General features: G+C 35.2%; 1 protein-coding gene across 5 annotated transcripts in view; it reads left to right on the top strand.

The window, feature by feature from the left end:
- LOC136040575 (uncharacterized) overlaps positions 1–25,181 on the top strand; it is a 145,158-nt gene that overhangs the window by 90,324 nt on the left and 29,653 nt on the right. The gene's annotated exons all lie outside the window — the stretch shown is intronic.

Raw genomic sequence — 25,181 nt, 5'->3', positions numbered from 1 at the left:
GAAAGAAAGGTTGAGTTGGCTAGGCAACGTTCTGTGGATGAAGGATGACAGATTGCCAAAGATTGTCCTTTTTGGCCAACCAACTGGGGCTGCACGGAAAGCAGGTCGTCCTCGTCTGGGGTGGGAGGATGTCATAAATAAAGATTTAAAGGAAATGGGAACTTCCTGGGAAGGTGTAAAGAGGGAGGCCTTGAATAGATTAGGTTGGAGGAGGAGCGTGCGTAGCCGTGTTGGCCTCAGGCGGCTTGGTGCTGCAGTGAGTTATTAGTGGTAGTAGTAGTAGTACTTCAGCTATGCTAAGGATTAATGTGAGGTAGTTAAATCTGGCAGGGGGCAATTCTGAACAATCATTTTACGTAATTTCTATGTTTCATAATTTCGTAATAATATGCTGCATGTTGTAAACAGTCTTTGTATTCGTCATCATCTATTCCATTTATAGATGCTTTTTAGAACATTATGATTTTTTTTTTTCGCTTAGTATCTCAAACTGTTACAAAGAATCTTTGCTCTCGATATCCAATGATGTCGTGTTGAAACAAAATGATTCTGATTGATCCAGAGGTATCAATTGTGATGGAGGGAGGATTGTTCTCTCCTAGGCTATTCTCCCTCTTCTTTTCTGTAGAAAATTCCTTTTCTGGGATTTTTTTTTCAAAAATTCCTTTTTTGTGTTTCCTTTATGGAATTGAAAAAAAAAACAATGTTACTCCCCTCCCTAGATATTGAAAATCGTATTTTGCCCTTCTTCTCTAAATTATTATAAATTGACCAAACTGAATTGATCTAAGAGTCAGGTATTGACTCTTTGTAATGGGATCCAAAACCTGGTGTCAGCGCATGAAAATTGCACCCATGCTCCCTAAATGACACAAGTGAAATAACATTTTTTTAGAGTCAAAATATAGTATAATTTATCTAAATATCATTCTAGGGTATAATTCTGGCGTATAATTGCTGAATATATGGCTGCAATTTTAGTGACATCATTTTGAAGAATAAACATTTCTATAATATTCAATTATGGAAAGAGCAATCAGAAATAATTTTGTAATTTTTCTATGTCACGTCGTTAGATAAAACTACCCAGATTAGTGCCGAACTTTTGTGAGCGCAGCATTTGTGAATATTGCACGGAGAAATTGAATACGTTTTAATTTTTTCCGCCCTTCTTCTTGTGCATTGGAAAAGTCTCCGTTGGCGATTTTCCATAGTGCAACTTAAGTTTATTAAGATTTTTTTAGTGCCTCTCAGCATAAATGGTGAGAGTGCCTCTCAGTTCTTTTATGCTGGGGTCCTAAATATGGTGTCACAACCTGACAAATGTTTAAATTCTAAAGTGACTATGTTGATAAGGGAAAAAATTGCTCTCGTTTCAGTTATGAAAAAATGTGTAATCATAATCATAGCTTCTCTTGTTCTATTACAAAACGATTCTTTGAAAAATTCAACAAATTAGGCGGTTCTTTCGTATAACTCAGTCAGTTGTAATTATTTCGGACAGTCAAAAGGGTTAAATATCTCAGCTACTGAAACACCTGATTGATATCAAAAATAACTTTTGGTTCTACTATTTTTGGTAATTTTTTTTTGTGCTGGTTTTTAGTTCGCACTAAAACACTCTTAGCTTATAAAAACAATTGTGAAAAGTGTTCAGTAATGACATCTGTAATAATACCTGGTGTATGCATAAATTATTACATGAATAAACACCCGATAACATAAATAAAGTTGGGAACACGTAAGTAGCTAAACCATTAGAAGGGTGTAAAGAGGGAGGTATTGAATAGATTGGGATGGAGGGAGAGCGTGTGTAGCTGTGTTGGCCTAAGATGGGTATGTGCTGCAGTGAGTTGTTAGCAGTAGTAGTAGTAGCAGTAGTAGTAAAGAAGCAGTCCTGAATAGCCTGTTTCACCCGCTTGGGAACCGCTTGCCGGTGGCACGGAACAAAATTTGCAATTAGCGCACCGCGCTACACACTCCCTCTATTCTTTTATAATTTCATATGTTTATAGGCATAAACAATAGCCGTGTATATGGTCGACAGTACTTCCACTATTTGTTAGCATAAATATATGTATACTGAAGGCCTGAAAAAGACTCAGAAAAATAGTTGGCCTCCTCCAAAAGGGGTTGAAAGGTACTAAAATAGGGTAGATCAATTATATAGAAGGTTTTTTCTTTGTCTTTTTTAGTCATGGAATAGCTAATAAATATGTATCCGTAATTCATTAGCATTTCATTGGAAGATGTGTTCACCCTACTTTCTTCGGAAAACTTTTATTGAGAACCCAAAATGGAAAGAAAATTTTAGAGATTTTTTTCAAGGGAAAGGAAGTTTTTAGAGGCAGGAAGAAAAGTAACCTTACTCAACCTTTTCTTCCTGCCTTTTTGGACTGATAATTTAACTTCATTGATCAGGTTTTACTACTTCAACTAAATAGATGATCTAAATCCAATGGTTTATTTAATCATTTGTTTTTTTTTTGTATGCGCTTGAAGGTAATGGATTTAAAAGCAATAAAAAGGCTACGCAAGGAAAGTCTTGTTATACACACGTTAAACAAAATGAACTGTCACAAATTTTTATTGTAACAAGGTGATTTATCATAAATAAAATGTCCCAGCATTATATTAGAACTAATCGCTCCTCAAATTCAAAGAAAGGATATCTTTCTTGAGTTTTGCTGAAAACTCGTATATTTCATGTATAAATACACCAAAGTTATAAAACCACACTAATAGGTTCCGCTAGCTCCATCAATGAATTATTTTGCCGATAGGACACATGGTCTGGATTTAAACTCCATATGTGAAGTTTTATATCTTACAGATACTCAGAATTAGAAGTCGCATTTAAGGATAAAAAATGTACGTCCAGGTTTTAATCAAAAGAATTTGATTAAAAGATGGGGGGGGGCTTTATTCGTAAATGTTTGTTTCTAATGTTATAATTTTAGTAAGTCTACCTCGTTCTGTCTCACGGCGAGGGGGAGGGGTCTCGAGTGGGAACATTCAGTGAAAATTTGTGGAGGGAGGGGGGGTTCAAGGTACCTTCGAATGACTTATGCTATATCAATATCTCTCTGTTTGCTGGCAAATGCGCTGAAGAGATTTTGGCCTGCAAGATTTCTGAGAGTGGACAGCCACACGTTTTTCGCAGATTACCACTATGTGCACTAATTTGTCAAGTGTCACTGCGTCCTTAAAAAAATATATCATTGTTAACGCTTGTATGTTTATTTTAATTACAAACTATCACATGGGGGTCTCGCCTGGGACATCTTATAATGAGCGGGAATTATTCACCAAATCAATTTCGAAGTGTGTAAATAGTAATGACTTGTTTTTCTGATTTTTTATTTTTCCTTTTTTTTTCGCCCACAAATGGATTAACAGCAGCAAGACTTATCGAATTCTATGTAAGGGGGGGGGGGGAATCAATTGTTTTCGCTCCTTATTAAAAAGTTTAGGGTACTCTTTTTTTTTTTTTTTTTTTTTTTTTTTTTTTTTTTTTTTTTTTTTTTTTTTTTTTTTTTTTTGCATTTCGGCCGACAGGCCCTGCTGTTGTCAAACTAGTAAAAGATAAAAGCACATAATAAATAAAAAAAAATCAATACAATTTAAAAGGCATAAAATTCAAAAAAAAATACCTTCTTGGAACTTCTTTTTTTTACGGTAAAATGTTATAAGAAAAGTTTTCTATAAAAAAAAAAAATTAATTTTGTTTTTAGTGAAGCATAAATAGCACTCTGGTGTTTTGGAGTTTTGAGGGGTCGTATTTTCGTTATCTACCAGGGTCGTATTCTAATATCACCGTTTTTTTGTTTAATTAATAATCGTTTGAGGAGGGGGAGAGGTATTTTTCGGGGGGGGGGGGTGGAGAGTAAAAATAGTTAAAAAAATATAGATTTTTCTATATAATAATAATAATAATAATAATATTTATTTGTAACCCACATACATCAAAAAGATAAATAGTGGAGTAAAGACTTAAAGAAAAACGGAAAACAAATAAAAAAAAAAAAAAAAAAATGTGATACAAAAAAAAACGAGAGTCAACAATAGACATTAATCATACAAACGGATCAGACCGTGGTGAGGCGACAAACGCCGATACGCCGTTTCTGAGAGCTTTTTGTGTAGATCAGTCAGCTTCTCAGTAATGTTCGGAAGATGGAACTTTTTGATTATCTTTCGATTCCTATACCACAGAGGAAGATAGAGAAGAAATTTACAGAAACGGAAATAAGAGGAACGAATATCGCTAATATCTTTTTTCTTAAATATAGGGTAAAGCCCAGAAAGGTAAAGAACAGAATGATCGGAAAAAGTAGAATAAAGCTTACCAAGGGCAATACGATTGTATTTCCCTCGATTGGCAACAATTTTAGAGTAACCAATCTGGATTTTCACTCTAGCATCCCAGACAGCACGCTCCCGAAGAGTTTTAAGATTTTTTGTAAGTGTAATACCCAACCACCGGATCGAATCTATATGAGGGATAGAAAAATTTTGAAAAATTAGAGGCCTAGGAGAAGAGGGAACATTGAAAGAAAGATACTCACATTTATCAACATTAAGCGAAAGACCGATTTTAGTAAAAGAAGAAGAAACTTTATGAACCATCTGCGATAGACTGAGTTTAGACCGGCTAATTAGAAGAATGTCATCAGCATAAGCAAGGTAAGAAATATCACTCAAACCAACAAAACACATAGAAGAAATATTCTCAAGAATACCAGAGATACAAAATTTGAAAATACTAGGAGATAACACTCCACCCTGCCGTACGCCCCGACGAACAAGAACATTAGAAAATGAAAGGGCACCATTAGTTTTAATTCGAAGATAAGAATTACTATACCAAAACTTTAGAAGAAAAATAACTGAAAGGTTAATACCGTGACTATAAAGAGAGTAAAGAGCCTGACTATGTACAACACTATCGAAAGCCTTAGAAAGATCAAGAGCACAAATATGAAGACAATACCCTTTAGGCGAAGCATCTTTAAGAAGGAAAGCAAGAGCACGGTGAGCGTGCTGGCACCCGATGCCAGACCGAAAACCAAACTGATTCTCCCCGAAATTAGCATTCATACTTATGAAAGGAAGTAGGATGTATTCAAGGATTTTACTAAAATTACAAGCAACCGTGATAGGCCTGTAAGAAGAACAATCCAAAGGAGTCTTACCTCGTTTAAGTACAGAAGTGACGGATCCACACAAAAAGCTGTCAGGAACGAGGTAACAACAAAGGCACATTTGGAAAAACAACTGTAAATGGAAAAACAAAGACGGGCAATTTATTTTTAGATGATAAGCACTGATACCGTCAATATCAAGAGAACTGGATTTCAATTTCTTAACAGATGCAATTACAGCGTCAACTGAAACGGGAATAACTTGTGCCTGAGTCAGGGAAGGCGGGAGAACCGAATCAAGCAGTTTCGAATAAAGCGCGTGCACTGCATAATTCACTTTGGAAAATATAACTGAATAGTGGTCAGACCATGCGGAAGGCGTAATGGGGCAATTAGGAATTGCCGAGTTATTTAATTTAGCTGAATTAATCACTTTGTCCCAATCTTTCTTATTGGTAGGACAGTCTAACCCTTTGTAACGGCTCGATCGCAGACATTTCTTAAACTCACGCTTAGTTTTTTGTTTTATTTCAAACACATTCCCAGCTAATGGTCGACCGTTAGCAACCCATATACGCAGCCACAATTTGGCTTTATTTTTCACATTTTTCAGCTCAGGGTCACACGACCAGATTGGTTTCCTTGTACTTTTCCTCACTCGCTCCTGAGGGACAGCAACCTCCTCAGCGCGTTTTAAACACCACACGATTTGGTTGTAATAATGATTCAGATCATAATTACTTTTAGTAGGACTAACACTCAGCTGGAGTAGATGAAAAGGTACACGTAAAGAACCAAGGAGAATGGCCAGGGTTGAAATATATAATGGCATATTAACATTTTTCCAATTACTCCGCACAAACCATTTAGAGGCAGGAGCACAAGCCTGGTCAGTACTATCTTTTCTAATCGAAAAGCATAGCGATAAAGGAAGGTGATCAATATCTTGCTCATCTTCGTGGACATGCACTGTTGAAGATGTAATGAACGGGGAACAAATCACGTGATCAATATCCGATAAGCCGCCGGAATTATGCACATACGAGAAAGGTAGATCCTTCGCAATTATTCTGTAATCAGGGAGACAATCAAGTAGGTTCACAGTACGAGCAGAATCACGTTTTACATCAGTGTTCATATCTCCAATAATAATAAATTCATACCCATTTTTGCTTATACTTTGAAGGAGAGTTTTCAAACTAGAGCATGCTTTGGAGAATTTATTAAGCGATGTCATATTCTTCCCATCGTGAGGCAGGTAAGTGTTTATCAATACGGTTTTACCAAGTCTTATAGCCAATAAATGTTCATCAGAGAAATAGCATGACGGAGACAGAAAGCTGAGCTTTTGTTTTATAATACATGCTAAACCCCCTGAAGGCCTTCCAAAAGTAGATTTAGCATTTGTTGTGAAAACAAAGTGGGCGGAACTGCGGCGCAGGAAATTAACACTCGTTGCGGTCAAAAGATGTTCCTGAAAGCATACAATGTCAAACTAACTGTACAGTTCATCAATGGTCAGGTCCTTGTTTTTCGTCCCATTAATATTGAAGGACACGAGTGATACTGATTCAGACATTAGTTTGTTTTTGGTAACTTGCGACTGACAATTGCTTTCAATTTAGGGCAAGTGAGGCTAAACGAAACATGATCACCTCCACAGTTTGCGCACTTAGGTGACAAATTGCAAGGCGAGTCTCTATCTGAAACATGAGGACCGGCACATCGCGCACATTTTGGTGTAACACTGGGACAAGACGACTGGAGATGGTCAGGGGATCGGCAATTGTTACAGCACCGGGGAATCGCTTTGAACTCATAAGCACTTAGGATTTCGTATCCTACTTTGAGACCATATCTAAATGCTTCGACTCTTGATGTTGCATCGGAGAATTCAAGTTTTACTGCAAGCGATTTCCCTAGCCTAGAGGCACCAGAAAAACCAGGGCACGATATCAGGTGGGACAGTTCAAAATCAGGCGGGATTCCCTTCAGGAGTCCGTAAAACTTCTTGGTTAGAACTTTCGCAGAAGAGCCAGTAAACGCACCAGTCACCGATAAGCGGAAATCTTCAGCAACTGACTTATCTATATTGATAAACAGTTTGTCACGAACTTGACGAATGCTAGTGATTGATTCGTGTCCATCAATCTGATCTATCAGATCTTTTCGTTTTATTGGGTCCGAAAGGGTAGATGGAAGGTTCGACACAACAATAGTAGCATGCGAGTCGGGAATTGCAGGTTTCGGCAGTTGCGGGTAATTCAGTTCATAAGCATCCAGCTTGGTGGCAACAACCTTGAGTAGTTGTTCCACACGATTCACCTTTGTTGACAGCCTAGAATACGCGACTGTGGGCAAAACCGGGACCTCGGTTGGAGACTTGATCACATAAATCGGAGTTGATACCTCCTCAGAGTCCAGTTTCTTAATAAAATCAAGAATATCTTTCACATTATTCGCAGAAGCTTTCGCACCGATGCGCCGGGGGCAATTATCATTAGGCGCAACCTTCGCCCAAAATTCGGTTTTCGCATCAGCAATAACACCGCATTCAAAAAAGTCTATTGCGTGCTGAATAATAGTAGCGTCTTCAATACCTTCTTCCCAGTTGTTTTGCAAAAAGTTCATTACCGGGCAATGCACATACTCGCTGTTATCCATTATGTTATATATATGGCTATCCCCTGAATTCTGGCCTTGTGTAAACATTCCTTGGAATGAACTGAACAAATTCAAAGCTATACTTTTCACATGTCATGCCAATATAGATACAATTTTGTGCCACTATAATCCTTATTATTGCCAAACTGGCATACCGCACTTTAATTTTATATGAAAATGTCTTAATTTAATAAGGCCGAAAGTTCAATTTATGCAGCGGACAAAAACTTCAATTAATCCAAGTTATTCAGTGACGTCAGATATTCCACTTGGTTATAGATACTGAATGATGCATTGAATGAATGCATGCATGCATTGTGTTGCTACGTTTTTACGAGGCGGTCAAATATGTCTTGTTTCGAGAGGGGGGGCTCAAACTCTTTTGGTTTTTTTTGGCCAATAAAATATTTTTGGGCTTTATCATTCATTTTATTTCTTGTTATAAGCGTTATTTCATCATTTATAATATTGTTTACTCGTTTTGACGGTTTATATAAGGCATTTTTCCCCGCTCTAAGTATTAAATTTGCTCTTTATTTTTTATTGAAAAACTTGAGCTTTTTATATAATTTGTGTTTGCTTTTATGTAACAGTGTTTAACATTTTATTAGAAATTAGACATTCTTTTTCATACGATTGTTGTAGTAATGTTCGCTAATAAGTTTTGTCGGTATTTATCTCTTATAGCCACCACACCCCAGAAGTGAAAGTAGATTAATCCTAATGAAATATTTCTTGCATCATAATAGGCATAAAAATTGTAGCTAACTAACCTTGCATGCATACCCGCTATATTTTACCAAAGCCCACCAACCACCCCCCAATGTGCAAATATATAGCCCAAATTACATATTTTCTAACTATTCTCGCAATGCGTTTCAACCCATGTACCTGTAAATTGACTCAACTATGGCGAAACAAAAACTAAAAAACAAGTTACGGATGGGAAAATGCATAGCAAATATATAGTTTGGGCTATATATTTGCACGTTACAGGGGGAGGGTACAGTATAGCGGACCTGCATGCAAAATGTATTAGCTACAATTATTCTACATATTATGAAGTAAGAATTGTTTCATTAGGATGAACCTGGCTTCACTTCTTGAAGGTGGTGGCTATAAGAGATAAATACTGTTTTGTCAGACAGTTCGTGGTAACGAGCTGTAAGGAGTGACCCGGCTCAATAGTAAACGAAACTCTAAAAAACGGAATTTTGATGCTAAAATATATATCAAAAGAATCGGAGTTTCATGCTCATGTTAAATATTTAAGTTTCATCAAATTTAGTGTTTGTCATCAAAAGTTACGAGCCTGAGAAAATTTGCCTTGTTTTGGAAAATAGGGGGAAACACCCCTTAAAAGTCATAGAATCTTAACAAATCCTATATCAAAATTTTCTAGCCCCTATCTACAAAAATGTGGAATTTCGTATTTTTTGCCAGAAGACAAATCACGGGTGCGTGTTTATTTTTTTGCTTTTCCCCATGGGTCATTTTATCGACCAAGTGGTCATAGAATGTCGCAAGAGGGCTCATTCTAACGGAAATGAAAAGTTCTAGTGCCCTTTTTAAGTGACCAAAAAATTGGAGGGCACCTAGGCCCCCTCCCACGCTCATTTTTCTCCAAAGTCAACGGATCAAAATTTTGAGATAGCCATTTTGTTCCGCATAGTCAAAAACCATAATAACTATGTCTTTGGGAATGACTTACTCCCCCACAGTCCCAGGGGGAGGGGCTGCAAGTTACAAACTTCGACCAGTGTTTACATATAATAATGGTTATTGGGAAGTGTACAGACGTTTTCAGGGGATTTTTTTTTGGTTTTGGGGGTGGGGTTGAGGGGGGGGGGCTATGTGGGAGGATCTTTCCTTGGAGAAATATGTCATGGGGGAACAGAAATTCAATGAAAAGGGCGCAGGATTTTCTAAAATTACTATAAAAAAAACAATGAAAAAATAAACGTGGAAAAGTATTTTCGATTGAAAGTAAGGAGTAGCATTGAAACTTAAAACGAACAGAGATTATTACGCATAAGAGGGGTTATAAAAATACTTTAGCATAAAGACCGAGGTATTTAGGAGGAGTTAAATACCTCGCTCTTTATGCTATAATATTTTTTGGTAATTTCAACTATTTATTCTACGGCCTTTCTGATTCAGGGGTCATTCTTAAGGAATTGGGAAAAAACTTACGATTTAGTGTAAAGAGCGAGGTATTAACGAGGGTACAAACTCCCTCATATACATAATAAAAATTTAAGAATATAAAAGTTTGTTACGTAAGTTAATTCTTAAGTTACGTATATTTTTTACTAATAAAAACATTCGTTAAAAATTAAAATTTATAGTTGCCTTTTTATGTAACCGAAAAATTGCAGGGCAACTAGGCCTCCTTCCCCACCCTTTATTTCTCAAAATAGTCTGATCAAAACTAAGAGAAACTCATTTAGCCAAAAAAGGAATTAATATGCAAATTTCATTTTAATAATTTATGTGTGGAGAGCCAAAATCAAAAATGCATTAATTCAAAAACGTTCAGAAATTACATAAAAAAATACTAGTTTTTTTAACTGAAAGTAAGGAGCGACATTAAAACTTAAGACGAACAGAAATTACTCCGTATATGAAATGGGTTGTCCCCTCCTCAACGCCTCGCTCTTTACGCTAACGTTTTTAATTGTTTTAAAAAGTAGAATTGTGGCCAAGAGTCAAACTTTTGCGTAAAGAGCGAGGCGTTGAGGAGGGGACAATCCATTTCATATACGGAGTAATTTCTGTTCGTTTTAAGTTTTAATGTCGCTCCTTACTTTCAGTTAAAAAAAAAATAGTATTTTTTTTGTGTAATCAATAACAGAGGCTATTGTTAAGTCAAATTTTAGAAACGCGGCTTTAGTAGTCGTGTAAGAACTGCAACCAATAATTTGTTACTTCTATATTGCAATATTAGCCTAACGTTTGGATCCTGATAAGCTTAAAAATAATGTAATGATAACTTTAGTAAGAATCAAACGCTTCATGAAGCACATTCTCGATTTTTCTTCTTTTGAACTACTGTTTTGCAAGATTAGCGACAGATTTGTTATAATCAAGCTCATAATTCCTTAAATGTCACTTTTGGTACAAATCAAACAAAACTTGTAAAATGTTGGCCCTTCACAAGTTATCGATTATTGATTTTACAATCATACCGATTGAAAAATCCTTTCATGGCTCAGATATGACTAAGTCAAGACATGGCAACGTTTTTTTTTTTTTTTTTGTTTTTTTTTTTTTACGCCTATATTTCGATACTGACTTCAGACTTGACATCATCGTTCTGAGAGATCCCTTATGGATCGGTTTTGGTGGAAATCAAACTCCATCTAATGACGACCCTTGATATGATTTTGAGACTTATATTACTCATCTTAAGACTCTCGTCTTGTTAAACGATCAGGGATCAAAATATGCGTCAGGCACGTACGTATTTTTTGGGGAGTGGGGATGGGGTAGTAGTTTTAAAAAAGTATTTTATAATTTAAATAAAAGTTTTCAGAAATTGAAGGGTTTTTTTTCTTCGATTTTGACAAGGTGTGATAATATCCAGCATTCTGTAAAATCAGTGCTTAACATGTATTGATTTTGGATGTCTGTATTGAAGCATTTCTAACACGTTTGTAAACAGGATAATTTTTTTTTGGGGGGGGGGGGTAGGGGGGTCAATAATAAAAAAAATGATAAACTGAGTAAGAAGTGCCCAGAAATTTGAAAATATTCAAATTCGGGGCGGGGACAGGCCTCCCCCTCTACGTCTCATTCTTACAGAGTGGACGCTGTGAAACCAGAAAAAACTCTGGATATTCAAACAGCACGTGGAAAATCTTGGAGGCAAATTTATAGTTCATATTGGTTGGTACCTAAGATGAAACTTTAAAATAAATAAATACACCCTGGAAGTGTATCCAAGAATCAGTGAGAGAAAGTGTGTAGGTAAGGTTGGGGGAGCGGCTGCAAAGCTGTTTGATCCTAGTGTAAAATTTACGCTTTTTGATAAGTTTGCCGTTGTGCTAAAAAGCAGTATGAGAACAGGGCACCTGCGTCTCACTCCCCAATGATTCTTATGGTTGCAGATCACAAACAATGAAATGAGCTGTGAAAGATATACGTTCCTGGGTTGTCAGACAGCTCTGAAGATGGAAAAGGTTCTTGATTGCCATGTTTATTTTCTATGGGAGATGTTAAGTTATTACCAAGGCAGAACTTTCTTATTAATAACATACTGTTTTTTTTTTAGCTAATTAGCCTAGATGATTATTTGGAGATTGCAATATGTTTAAAAAAACTTCTTCGTGTTCAAAGTTTGCTTAAAAAGGACAAAGTCGTTTTGCAAATATTAATGTTATATTATTATTCCAGCGGAATATTCTTATTCCAGTGGAATATTAATATTCCGTTTTGAGCAAGTTAATTAGTGCAAAAAACCTTCAGCAGAAGACCAAGTATTCAAAATCGCTTCTACACGTGCAAGTTTAAGAACCCACTTGCTTAAAAAAAACTGAAGTTGTTTTGCGACAGTAATTAGAATAATTGGCATTTGCAATATTATTAATATTAAAATTTTTTAATTATTTCAAGGTTATAAGTATCAACTTAGATCATCAAATAAAAACCAAACCTTGTCGTGGGAACCATTTGTCTGGTTACTTTGTAATGCACATCGATTATATATTACTGTGCTTTGACAATGCTGTACACCTATTTTCTAAGCTGGTGTCTAAATTTATCTTATATTGAGGTCTTTGATGCTAGGTACGAGGGAAATGGTCCCCCTTGAATGAATTAAATAAATAAATAAACAAGTTTTTTTTTAACTGGAAGTAAGGAGCGATATTAAAACTTAAAACGAACAGAAATTACTTCGTATATGAAAGGGACTGCTTCCTAATCAACGCCCCGCTCTTTACGCTAATGTTTGACTCTTTCTCTTAACTCTACTTTTTAAAACAGTAAAAAAGCGTAAAGAGCGGGGCGTTGATTAGGAAGCAGCCCCTTTCATATACGAAGTAATTTCTGTTCGTTTTAAGTTTTAATGTCGCTCCTTACTTTCAGTTAAAAAAAAACTTGTTTTTTTTTTATATTTAATTTCTGAACGTTTATGGATTAATGCATGTTTTTATTTTGGCTCTCCGCAAGTGAATAATTAAAACGAAATTTGCGTATTAATTTTTTTTTTGCTAAATGGCTTTCTCTTAGTTTTGATCAGACGATATTGAGAAAAAGGGTGGGAGGTGAGGCCTAGTCGCCCTCCAATTTTTCGGTTACTTAAAAAGGCAACTAGAATTTTAATTTTTAACGAACGTTTTAATTAGTAAAAAATATAAATAACTTACAAATTAACTTACGTAACGAACTTCTATATTCGTATGTTTTTATTATGTATATGAGGCGGTTTGCCCCCTCATTAATACCTCACTCTTTACATTAAAGCTTTAGTTTTGTCCCAATTCTTTAAGATTGACCCCTGAATCACAAAGGCTGTAGAATAAATAGTTGAAATTACTAAAAATACTTTAGCGTAATGAGCGAGCTATTAAAAAGAGATGGACCCCCCATATGCGTAATAATCTCTGTTCGTCTTAAGTTTTAATGGTTGTCCCTACTCTCAGTTGAAAAAACTTTTTCATATTTATTTTTTTATTGTTTTTTTTTTAAATAATACTAGAAAATCCTATGCCCCCTTCATGGAATATCTCTTCTTCCATGACAAATTCCTCCAAGGGAAGATTCTCCCACATATCCCAAACCAAATTCCCCCAACCAAAAAATCACCCTGAGAAGGTCTGTACTCTTCCAAATAATCATTACTGTATGTAAACGCTGGTCAAAGTTTGTAACTTGCAGCCCCTCTGCTGGGGACTGTGGGGGAGTAAGTCATCCTAAAGACATAGTTTTTATGGTTTTCGACCATGCTGAACAAAATGGCTATTTCAAAATTTTGATCCGTTGACTTTGGGGAAAAAATGAGCGTGGGAGGGGGCCTAGGTGCCCTCCAATTTTTTTGGTCACTTAAAAAGGGCACTAGAACTTTTAATTTCCATTAGAATGAGCCCTCTTGCGACCTTGTAAGATGACTTGGTCGATATGATCACCCCTGGGAATAAAAAACAAACAAATAAACACGCACCCAAGATCGATCTTCTGGCAAAAAATACCAAGTTCCACATTTTTGTAGACAAGAGCTTGAAACTTCTACTGTAGGGTTCTCTGATACGCGCATGCGATGGTGCGATTTTCGTTAAGATCGTATGACTTTTAGGGGGTGTTTCCCCCTATTTTCCAAAACAAGGCAAATTTTTCTCAGGCTCGTAACTTTTGATGAGTAAGACTAAATTTGATAAAACTTATATATTTAAAATCAGCATAAAACTCCGATTCTTTTGATATATCTATTGGTATCAAAATTCCGTTTTTAGAGTTTTGTTTACTATTGAGCCGGGTCGCTTAAAAAAAAAATGGTGAATTCAATTTCTCCTTTCTGCTTAATACATTCTTATTCAGTTGTTAATTTCTGAAATATCTAAAATTGGTATAACTATCGTTTATTTTTAGTTTCAAGTAACAGGTAGGCAAACCAGCAATTTCAATGGAATTAAAATCTTTTTTGGTGAATTTAATTTTTCTCCTCCCTGCTTTTAACAAATGTCATTAAGAAAGTAACGACATTCTTTATTCAGTCGTTACTTTCTGAGATATCTAAAATTGGCAGAACTATAATTTTATTATTTAGTTTCAAGTAACAGGTAGACAAACCAGCAATTTCAATGGAATTAAATTCTTTTTTTGTGAATTCAATTTTTCTACTCCCTGCTTTTAACGAATGTCGTAAAGAAAGTAACGACATTCTTTATTCAGTTGTTACTTTCTGAAATATCTAAAATTGGCATAACTATGGTTTTATTTTTTAGTTTCAAGTAACAGGTAGGCAAACCAGCTATTCCAATGGAATTAAAATATTTTTTGGTGAATCCAATTTTTCTCCTCCCTGCTTTTAATAAATGTTAAGAAAGTAACGACATTCTTTATTCAGTCGTTACTTTCTGAAATATCTAAAATTGGCATAACTATGGTTTTATTTTTTAGTTTCAAGTAAAAGGTAGGCAAACCAGCAATTTCAATGGAATTAAAATCTTTTTTTGTGAATTCAATTTTTCCTTCCTCTTTAATACATTATTTATTCAGTTGTTACTTTCTGAAATATCTAAAATTGGCATAACTATCGTTTATTTTTTAGTTTCAAGTAACAGGTAGGCAAACCAGCAATTTCCATGGAATTAAAATCTTTTTTGGTGAATTCCATTTTTCCTTCCTCTTTAATAAATTCTTTATTCAGTCGTTACTTTCTGAAATATCTCAAATTGGCATAGCTATGGTTTTAGGTTTTAGTTTCAAGTAACAGATAGGCAAACCAGCAATATCAATGGAATTAAAAAAAAAAATTGTGAATTCAATTTCTCCTTCCTGCTTAATACATTCTTATTCATTCGTTACTTTCTGAAATATCTAAAATTGGTATAACTATCGTTTATTTTTTAGTTTCAATTAACGGGTAGGCAAACCAGCAGTTTCAATGGAATTAAAATCTTTTTTTGTGAATTCAATTTTCTCCTCCCTGCTTTTAATAAATGTCGTTAAGAAAGTAACGACATTCTTTATTCAGTCGTTACTTTCTGAAATATCTAAAATTGGCATAACTATGGTTTTATTTTTTAGTTTCAAGTAACAGGTAGGCAAACCAGCAATTTCAATGGAATTAAAACCTTTTTTGGTGAATTCAATTTTTCCTTCCTCTGTAATAAATTCTTTATTCAGTCTTTACTTTCTGAAATATTTATAATTGGAATAATTATCGTTTATTTTATAGTTTCAAGTAACAGGTAGGCAAACCAGCAATTTTAATGAAATTAATTTTTTTTTTTTGTGAATTCAGTTTTCTTTCCTCTTTAACACATTCTTTATTCATTCTTTACTTTCTGAAATATCTAAAATTGGCATAGCTATGGTTTTATTTTTTAGTTTCAAGTAACAGAAAGGCAAACCAGCTATTTCAATGGAATTAAAAAAAAATTCGTGAATTCAATTTCTCCTTCCTGCTTAATATATTCTTTATTCAGTCGTTACTTTCTGAAATATCTAAAATTGGCATAACTATCGTTTTATTATGACACTTTGTATTTACCAAGTGACATATAGCGATAGCAAATTCTGTCGGTCTGTCTATCTGTCGGTCCCAGTTTTGCTAGTTTAGGTACTTCTAGATAAGCTAGGACGATGAAATTTGGCAGGCGTATCAGGGACCAGACCAGATTAAATTAGAAATACTCGTTTCCCCGATTCCACCATTTGGAGGGGGAGTGGGGGGCGGTTAATTCAGAAAATTTAGAAAAAATGAGGTATTTTTAACTTACGAACGGGTGATCGGATCTTAATGAAATAGGATATGTAGAAGGATATTGTGTCTCAGAGCTCTTATTTTAAATCTAGACCGGATCTTGAGACATTGGGGGGAGTTGGACGGAGAAACCTAAAATCTTGGAAAACACTTAGAGTGGAGGGATCGGGATGTAACTTGGTGGGAAAAACAAGCACAAGTCCTAGATACGTGATGGATATAACCGGGGCGGATTCGCTCTCTTTGGGGGAGTTGGGGGTAGGGTTAATTATGAAAAATTAGAAAAAATGAGGTATTTTTAAATTTCGGAGGAGTTATCAGATCTTAATGAAATTTCTTAGTTAGAAGGGCCTCGTAACTCAGATCTCTTATTTTTAATCCCGACCGGATCCAGTTTCATTTGGGGGTATGGGGGGACCGGAAATCTTGGAAAACGCTTAGAGTGCAGAGATTAGGATGAAACTGGGTTGGAAGAATAAGCACAAGTCCACTGACTGATATAACCGGACTGGATCTGCTATTTTTGGGGGAGTTGGGAGGGGGGATAATTCGGAAAAATTAGAAAAAATGAGATATTTGTAACTTACGAACGGGTGATCAGATCTTAATGAAATTTGATATTTAGAAGGATCTTATGCGTCACAGCTTTTATTTTAAATCCCGACCAGATCTGGTGACATTGAGGGGAGTTGGAGGGGGAAACCAGAAATCTTGGAAACCGTGAAATTGAGGTATCTTTATCTTATGAAGAGGTGATTGGATCTTAATGAAACTTGATATATAGAAAGATGTTATATCTCAGATGCTCCATTTTCAATTCGAATTGGATCTGAGGCCGTAGGGGGTTGGAGGGGGAATTATAAATCTTGGAAAACGCTTAGAGCGAAGAGATCGGGATGAAACTTGATGGGAAGAATAAGCGCAAGTTCTAGATACGTGATTGACATAGTTGGAACGGATCTGCTCTCTTTGGGGGAGTTCGGGAGGGGGGATTTCCAGTGCTTTGGCCAGTTCGGTGTTTCTTGACGTGCTAGGACGATGAAAATTGGTAGGCGTGTCAAATTTCATTGAGATCCGATCACCCGTTCGTAAGTTGAATATACCTCATTTTTTTCAATTTTTCCTCTCCCTGCAGCCCCCCAGATGGTTGAATCGGGGAAACGACTGTTATCAAGTCAATTTGTGTAGGTCCCTGACACGCCTACCAATTTTCATCGTCCTAGCACGTCAAGAAACACTGAACTGGCCAAAGCACTGGAAATCCCCCCAACTCCCCCAAAGAGAGCGGATCCATTCCAATTACGTCAATCACGTATCTAGAACTTGTGCTTATTTTTCCCATCAAGTTTCATCCCGATCCCTCCACTCTAAGCGTTTTCCAAGATTTCCGGTTTCCTTGATTTCTGTTTCCCCCTCCAACACCCTTTGGCCTCGGATCCGATTCGAAATGAAAACGGAGCAATCCGATCCGATCACCCATTCGTAAGATAAATATACCTCAATTTTCACGTTTCCCAAGATTTCTGGTTTTCCCCTCCACCCCCCCCCAATGTCACCAGATGGGGTCTGGATTTAAAATAAGAGCTCTGAAGAATAAGATCCTTCTAATTGTCTCATTTCTTTAAGATCTGATCACCCGTTCGTAAGTTACAAATACCTCATTTTTTCTAGTTTTACAAATTACTCCCCCCCCCAACTCCACCAAAGAGATCGGATCCGGTCCGGTTATATCAGTCACGTATCTTGGACTTATGCTTATTCTTCCCACCAAGTTTCATCCTGATTTCTCCACTCTAAGAATTTGATATTTAGATGGACCTCGAGTCTCGGAGCTCTTATTACAAATCCCGACCGTGCCCGGTGATATTAGGGGAGTTGGAGGGGGAAACGGGAAATCTTGGAAAACGCTTAGATTGGAGAGATCGGGATGAAACTCGGTGAGAAGAATAAGCACACGTCCTAGATACGTGATTGACATAATCGGACTGAATCCACTCTCGTTGGGGGGGTTGAGGGGGTGTTAATTCGGAAAAATAGAAAAATTTAGGTATTTTTAACTTAAGAACGGGTAGAAGGAACTCATGTCTCAATCTCTTATTTTAAATCCCGACCAGATCTGGTGACATTGAGGGGTGTTGGAGGGGAAACCGGAAATCTTTGAAAACGCTTAGAGTGGAGAGATCAGGATGAAACCTGGTGGGTAGAATAAGCAAATGTCTTAGATACGTGATTGACGTAGCCGGACTGGATCCGCTCTCTTTGGTGGAGTTAGGGGGTTCCAGTGCTTTCGCGAGTTCGGTGCTTCTGGACGTGCTAGGACGATGAAAATTGGTAGGCATGTCAGAGACCTGCAGAGATTGACCTGATAAAGTCTTTTTTCCCAATTCGACCATCTAGGGGGCTGAAGGGAGAGGAAAAATTAGAAAAAATGAGTTTTTTTTTTAACTTACGGGTGGGGGATCGGATCTTAACGAATTTTAATATTTAGAAGGACCTCGTGTCTCAGAGCTCTTATTTTAAATCCCGATCGGCATTAAGCCTCTGATTTTCGTTTTAAATCAATCTATTGATTCTTAGAATATTGCTAGAGCTCATGCCATATGAGCTCTTGTCTCTTCCGACCTCATCACAAGTGCCATATGAGCTCTTAGCTCTTGTTTTTTTGTTTCGAGTAACAGGTAGGCAAACAAGTAGTTTCAATGAAATTAATTGTTTTATGTGAATTCAATTTCTCCTTCCTGGTTAATACATTCTTTAGTCAGTCGTTACTTTTTAAAATATCTAAAATTGGTATAACTATCGTTTTAGTTTTTAGTTTAAAGTAGGCCTATCAGGTAGGCAAACCAGCAATTTCAATGGAATTAAACAATTTTGTCGTGAATTCAATTTCTCCTTCCTGGTTAATACATTCTTTATTCAGTCGTAACTTTCTGAAATATCTAAAATTGGCATCATCTCTTTTTATTTTTTAGTTTCAAGTACCAGGTAGGCAAATCAGCAATTTGAATGGAATTAAGAAATTTTGCCTTGAATTCAAGTTCTCCTTTCTGCTTAATACATTCTTTATTCAGTCATAACTTTCTGAAATATCTAGTATCCCCAATAGCATAACTATTTTGTTATTTTGTAGTTTTAATTCAAATTTTCGTTTATAATTCAATGTGATATGTTGCTGTTTCTTGTTCCAGGTCTTTTTCGTTAGCTGTTCAGACATTTGTCATTTTGATTAATTTTGCACGTGTCATAGATACTAAATGCTAATTCCCCCTTCTATCTTTTACAGACGCTAAAATAACAGGTTATTTATTCAATCGTAATTTTCTGCAAAGTAGTTTGTCACCTTGTGTAATTTTGCGTGCTTCATAGGCACTTAAAAACAATGCCACCACTCCTGTGGCGGAAATGATGTAATTCATGCTCTTGAAATACACATGGTGTCACTCATATGATTTTTTTTTTTTTCCAAATTTAAGGGTCTAAACGGATTTTCTTAAACTTATGACCTGTCACGATCATTTTTTCACAACATAATTTGTTTGAGTGCCAGCTTTCTAAAAAAAAGAAAAAAAAGTGTGAAACGGTTTTTGTGAAAAAAATAAATATATCAGGGATGCAGCGGTAACGGCAACCTAGCAAGAGACGAACATGTCCCATATTAAGGAAAATTATAGCCCAAAATACATAAAAATGGTATCAGATTGAACACAATATATACCATTAAAACTGCTGTTGGAGAAATTCCTGTAAATTTTCTGTAAATTTCCTGTAAATTCAGGAAATTCTTGAAACCCCTGGCTTGAAAAACAAGGAAAGTCTAATGGCTTAAAAAACAAGGGAAGTAGCTGCAATCACGAAATTTTACATTGAAAGCATCTTTTTTCCGTTTCTTTTCCTCCGCGGCTAGTGGGGCATTGGAACAACTTAGAAAGCTGTTTAATGGGTCACTTTAAAGGAAATTGCTATATATAGCCGTTTTGTAATTCACAAAGATAATTTTTTGAATGAAATTGTCTACAAAGTGATGAATGACGTCATAGCCGTTGGTTATAACCTATGGTAATGCATAATTTAGATATTTGGGGGGTATATGCAATGAGTATAAGCAGCAACTAATTATGAAGGATTGCGAGAAAGGAATTTTTTGGCATACATAACGTCTTGGAAAATTATACAAGACTAGCTGTTGGGGTGGCGCTTCGCGCCACCCCAACACCTAGTTGGTGGGGGCGCTTCGCGCCCCCCCCCCCAAGCCCCCCCGCGCGCGTAAGTCGTTACGCGCCATAATAGTTACGCGCCATTGTAGTTGTGTCCCTATGTCCCACCTGTGAATATAGATATATATATATATATATATATATATATATATATATATATATATATATATATATATATATATATATATCTATCTATCTATCTATATAAAAATAAGTTGTCTGTCCGTTACGCCAGATTATATCTTCTATATATATAAAAGAAAACAAACTAGAATGTAAAAACTGGAAGTTGCATAAATATTTCGAAATATTTTGACAATAGATTAAAGTAATTCGAAAAAAGAAAAATGGTAAAAAACTAAAAAAAAACTAAAAAGAAAAAACTAAAAAAAAAATTAAAAATTAAAAAAATTAAAAAAAGAAAAAACCTAAAAAGAAAAAACGTAAAAAAATAAAAAAGGTAAAAAACTAAAAAAAAAACTAAAAAAAACTAAAAAACTAAAAAAAAGAAAAAACTAAAAAAAACTGGGAATTGCACAAATATTTCAATATATTTTGACAATAGATTAAAGTAATTGGAAAACCTTAAAACAGATACCCCAAATTTTGAGGTTTAATATAAATTGTTGGAGCTTTAGCATGCTTGGCGCGTAAAGATTTTTCCAAGTGTCAATGTTAGAATGAACATTGACAAATTGAAGAAAACAAATCAATAAAAAGAAGAAACTAAAAAAGACAAAAAAAACTAAAGAAGAAACTGTATCTATCTATATATATAAAAATAAGTTGTCTGTCTGTCTGTGGGTCTGTGGATCTGTGGATCAGGTGACGTCATGTTTCGGCTGACGTCATGAAATTAGTTGCCGTCATTTTTGTTATGACGATGCTTAGTATATTGTAAAACACATTAATTTGGTTAATAATATACCATTTAAAACACCAAAATGAACATGCTGGAGTAGTCACTCGGTGAGAGAGGGTGTCAGAACGGAGAATGAAGGTCCCAGGTTCAAATCCTGGTTAGGCTAAAAAGGTAAAAAACTAAAAACTAAAAAAAAAACTGAAAAAACTAAAAAAACTAAAAAAAGGCAAAAACTACAAAAAAACTAAAAACTAATAAAAAAATAAAAAAGCCGAAAAACTAAAAAAACTCAAGAAACTAAAAAAAGGAAAAAACTTAAAAAACTAAAAACTAAAAAAAACTAAAAAAAGGAAAAATGAAAAATAGAAGAGAAAAAGAATACTAATAAAATTAAAAATAAAAATAAAAAAAAATAAAAAAGATAAAAAGCTAAAAAAAAGGTAAAAACCAATAAAAACTAAAACGAAAAAAAGGTAAAAAACTAAAAAAAAATTCATCTAAAAAACTAAAAAAAACTAAAAAACGTAAAAACTAAAAGAACTAAAAAAGTAAAAAAAAACTAAAAAAAGGAAAAAACTGAAAAATAAGCGGGATATAAAACAGGGGGATATAAATGACGACCGGGACATAAGGAATATAAATGAATCAGAAAATACAACTCATGTTTCCAAATGACGTCGTTTGGAGCCCAAATTGAAAATCCAGATCAATTTATGTCTACTTTCAAAGTAAAAGGGCAACTTTATCATAGAGCAGGGTCTCTTCTACCATTCTCAGGCGAGAATCATAAATTTTTACAATTGTACTTCATCAGTGATAGAAATTCTGAATTGAATGCACGTTGCGAAATTTCTCCCAACATTGAAAGGACAATCGTTTCCCAATTACAACATCTTTTCCACGAAAATAATAATTTAGTGCCTCTGTTCAAAACAGCCATCGATTTGATGCCTACTTATACGCATAAAATTGTTATTTCCGCTGACAAAACGCCTCCTGGCCAACATGTGCGTAGATACAATGCTCCAACTATCGACGAAGTGGCCATCGTAATGGTCGGTGATCAGTTTTTACCTCGAGATATTATTCTCAGGGTTTCCACCACACGTGCTACAACTAAAAATAGGCCTACCAATAATACTTTTAAGAAATATAAACCCACCAAAGCTTTGCTATGGCACTCGACCTGCCGTAAAAAAAACAATGGAAAAGCTAATAGAGGCCACAATTTTGACAGGGCCTTTTGAGGGTGAGGCTGTTCTTATTCCTCGCATTCCCAAGATTCCAACGGGTCTGCCTTTTCAATTTAAAAGATTGCAATTCCCAATTCGATTAGCATTTGCAATCACCATTAACAAAGCTCAAGGTCAATCATTAGAAAAATGTGGTATAGATCTTAATACTGATTGTTTTTCCCATTGACAATTGTACGTTGCATGTTCGAGGGTCGGTAAACCTGACAATCTATTTATATGCAGCGACAATTGGACAGCGAAGAATGTTGTATATTCGCAAGTTTTACGCAGTTAATTTGTATTTTATCTATCTATCTATCTATCTATCTATATAAAAACGAGTTGTATGTATGTATGTTTGTTTGTTTGTAAAAAGAGCGTTTGCATATGATGTCATTATTAGTACATACGGCTTTGTATATGCAGAGACAATGGGAAAGCCAAGAATGTTGTATATTCGCAATTTTTACGTAGTTTAACTCCTGCAGACGAAATGAATGCTTGCCTAAAAAAATCTAATTTATAGGCACACGTAAAAATATTAAAATTAACTACAAATATGCGTGTCCGATTGCAAAACGATGACTCTGGTCAAACAGTAGACTCAATTTCAGGACGTATACAACTACCTGCTGATTTCTGTAATTTAGTGACGTCCAAAAATGAATTGATTGAAAAAGTATTTCCGAATATTCTAAAAAATTATAAAAACAATAAATGGCTAAGTGAAAGAGCGATTCTCGCACCCAAAAATATAGACGTCCACGAAATCAACAATATTGTTTTGAACAAGATTCGAGACCAGGCAGTCCTTTACAAGTCAGTCGACACAGTTTTGGAACCAAATGAAGCGGTTAATTATCCATCTGAATTTTTAAATTCCATAGATCCTTCAGGGTTTCCACCACACGTGCTACAACTAAAAATAGGCGTACCAATAATACTTTTAAGAAATATCAACCCACCAAAGCTTTGCAATGGCACGCGACTTGCCGTAAAAAAAACAATGGAAAACCTAATAGAGGCCACAATCTTGACAGGGCCTTATGAGGGTGAGGCTGTTCTTATTCCTCGCATTCCCATGATTCCAACGGATCTGCTTTTTCAATTTAAAAGATTGCAATTCCCAATTCGATTAGTATTTGCAATCACCATTAACAAAGCTCAAGGTCAATCATTAGAAAAATGTGGTATAGATCTTAATCCTGATTGTTTTTCCCTTGGACAATTGTACGTTGCATGTTCGAGGGTCGGTAAACCTGACAATGTATTTATATGCAGCGACAATTGGACAGCGAAGAATGTTGTTTATTCGCAAGTTTTACGCAGTTAATTTGTATTGTATCTATCTATATAAAAACGAGATATGTGGATGCATGTTTGTTTGTTTGTAAAAAGAGCGTTTGTATATGACGTCATTATTAGTACATACGGCTTTGCATATGCACAGACAATGGGAAAGCCAAGAATGTTGTTTATTCGCAATTTTTGCGTAGTTTGAAACACATATATAAATCTATCTATATTCACAGGTGGGACACAGGGACACAACTACAATGGCGCATAACTAATATGGCGCGTAACGACTTACGCGCGCGGGGGGGCTTGGGGGGGCGCGAAGCGCCCCACCAACTAGGTGTTGGGGTGGCGCGAAGCGCTATATATATATATATATATATATATATATATATATATATATATATATATATATATGGTTTTAACTACGTAAAACTTGCGAATATACAACATTCTTTGCTGTCCCATTGTCTTTGCATATAAATAGATTGTCAGGTTTACCGACTCTTGAACATGCAACATATAATGGTCCATGGGAAAACAATCTGTATTCAGATCTATACCTCATGATTCTAATGATTGCCCTTGAGCTTTGTTGATGGTGATTGCTAATCGACCATTCCCTGTCCCGGTGTCCCGGTCGTCATTTATATCCCCCTGTTTCCCCCGGTGTCCCCGTTGTAGTTGTGTCCCTGTGTCCCGGTCGTCATTTATATTCCCTGTGTCCCGGTCGTCATTTGTATCCCGGTGTCCCGGTCTGTATATACATTCGTTTTTTAGTTTTGTTTTTCTCCTTTATTTTTTTCCTTTTTTTTCTTTTTTAGTTTATTTAGATTTTTAGATTTTTTAGTTTTTTTATTAGTTTTTAGTTTTTTTTTCTTTTTAGTTTTTTTGTAGTTTTTACCTTCTTTTTAGTTTTGTTAGTTTTTTTTTTACTTATGTCCTGGTCGTCATTTATACTCCCTGTGTCCCGGTGCTTTGTTGATTGCTAATCGAACATTCCTTTTGTCCTGGTCGCTTTCTCTTTGAGTGTCATTTATTTTTTTCTTTTTTAGTTCTTTTAGTTTTTACCTTTTTTAGTTTTTTTTAGTTTTTTAGATGAAAATTTTTTTTAGTTTTTTCCTTTTTTTCTTTTTAGTTTTTTATTGGTTTTTACCTTTATTTTAGCTTATTTTTCAGTTTTTTCCTTTTTTTTATTTTTTTTTTATTTTTTATTTTTTTAGTTTTTTACCTTTTTTTAGTTTTTTTAGTTTTTTTAGTTTTTTAGCTTTTTTACTTTTTTTTATTAGTTTTTATTTTTTTTTGTAGTTTTTGCCTTTTTTTAGTTTTTTCAGTTTT

Source organism: Artemia franciscana, chromosome 21, assembly GCF_032884065.1.
Source record: "Artemia franciscana chromosome 21, ASM3288406v1, whole genome shotgun sequence".
NCBI lineage: Eukaryota > Metazoa > Arthropoda > Branchiopoda > Anostraca > Artemiidae > Artemia > Artemia franciscana.
Note: the sequence above shows the minus strand (reverse complement) of the source record. Positions and strands in the feature narration are given on the sequence as shown.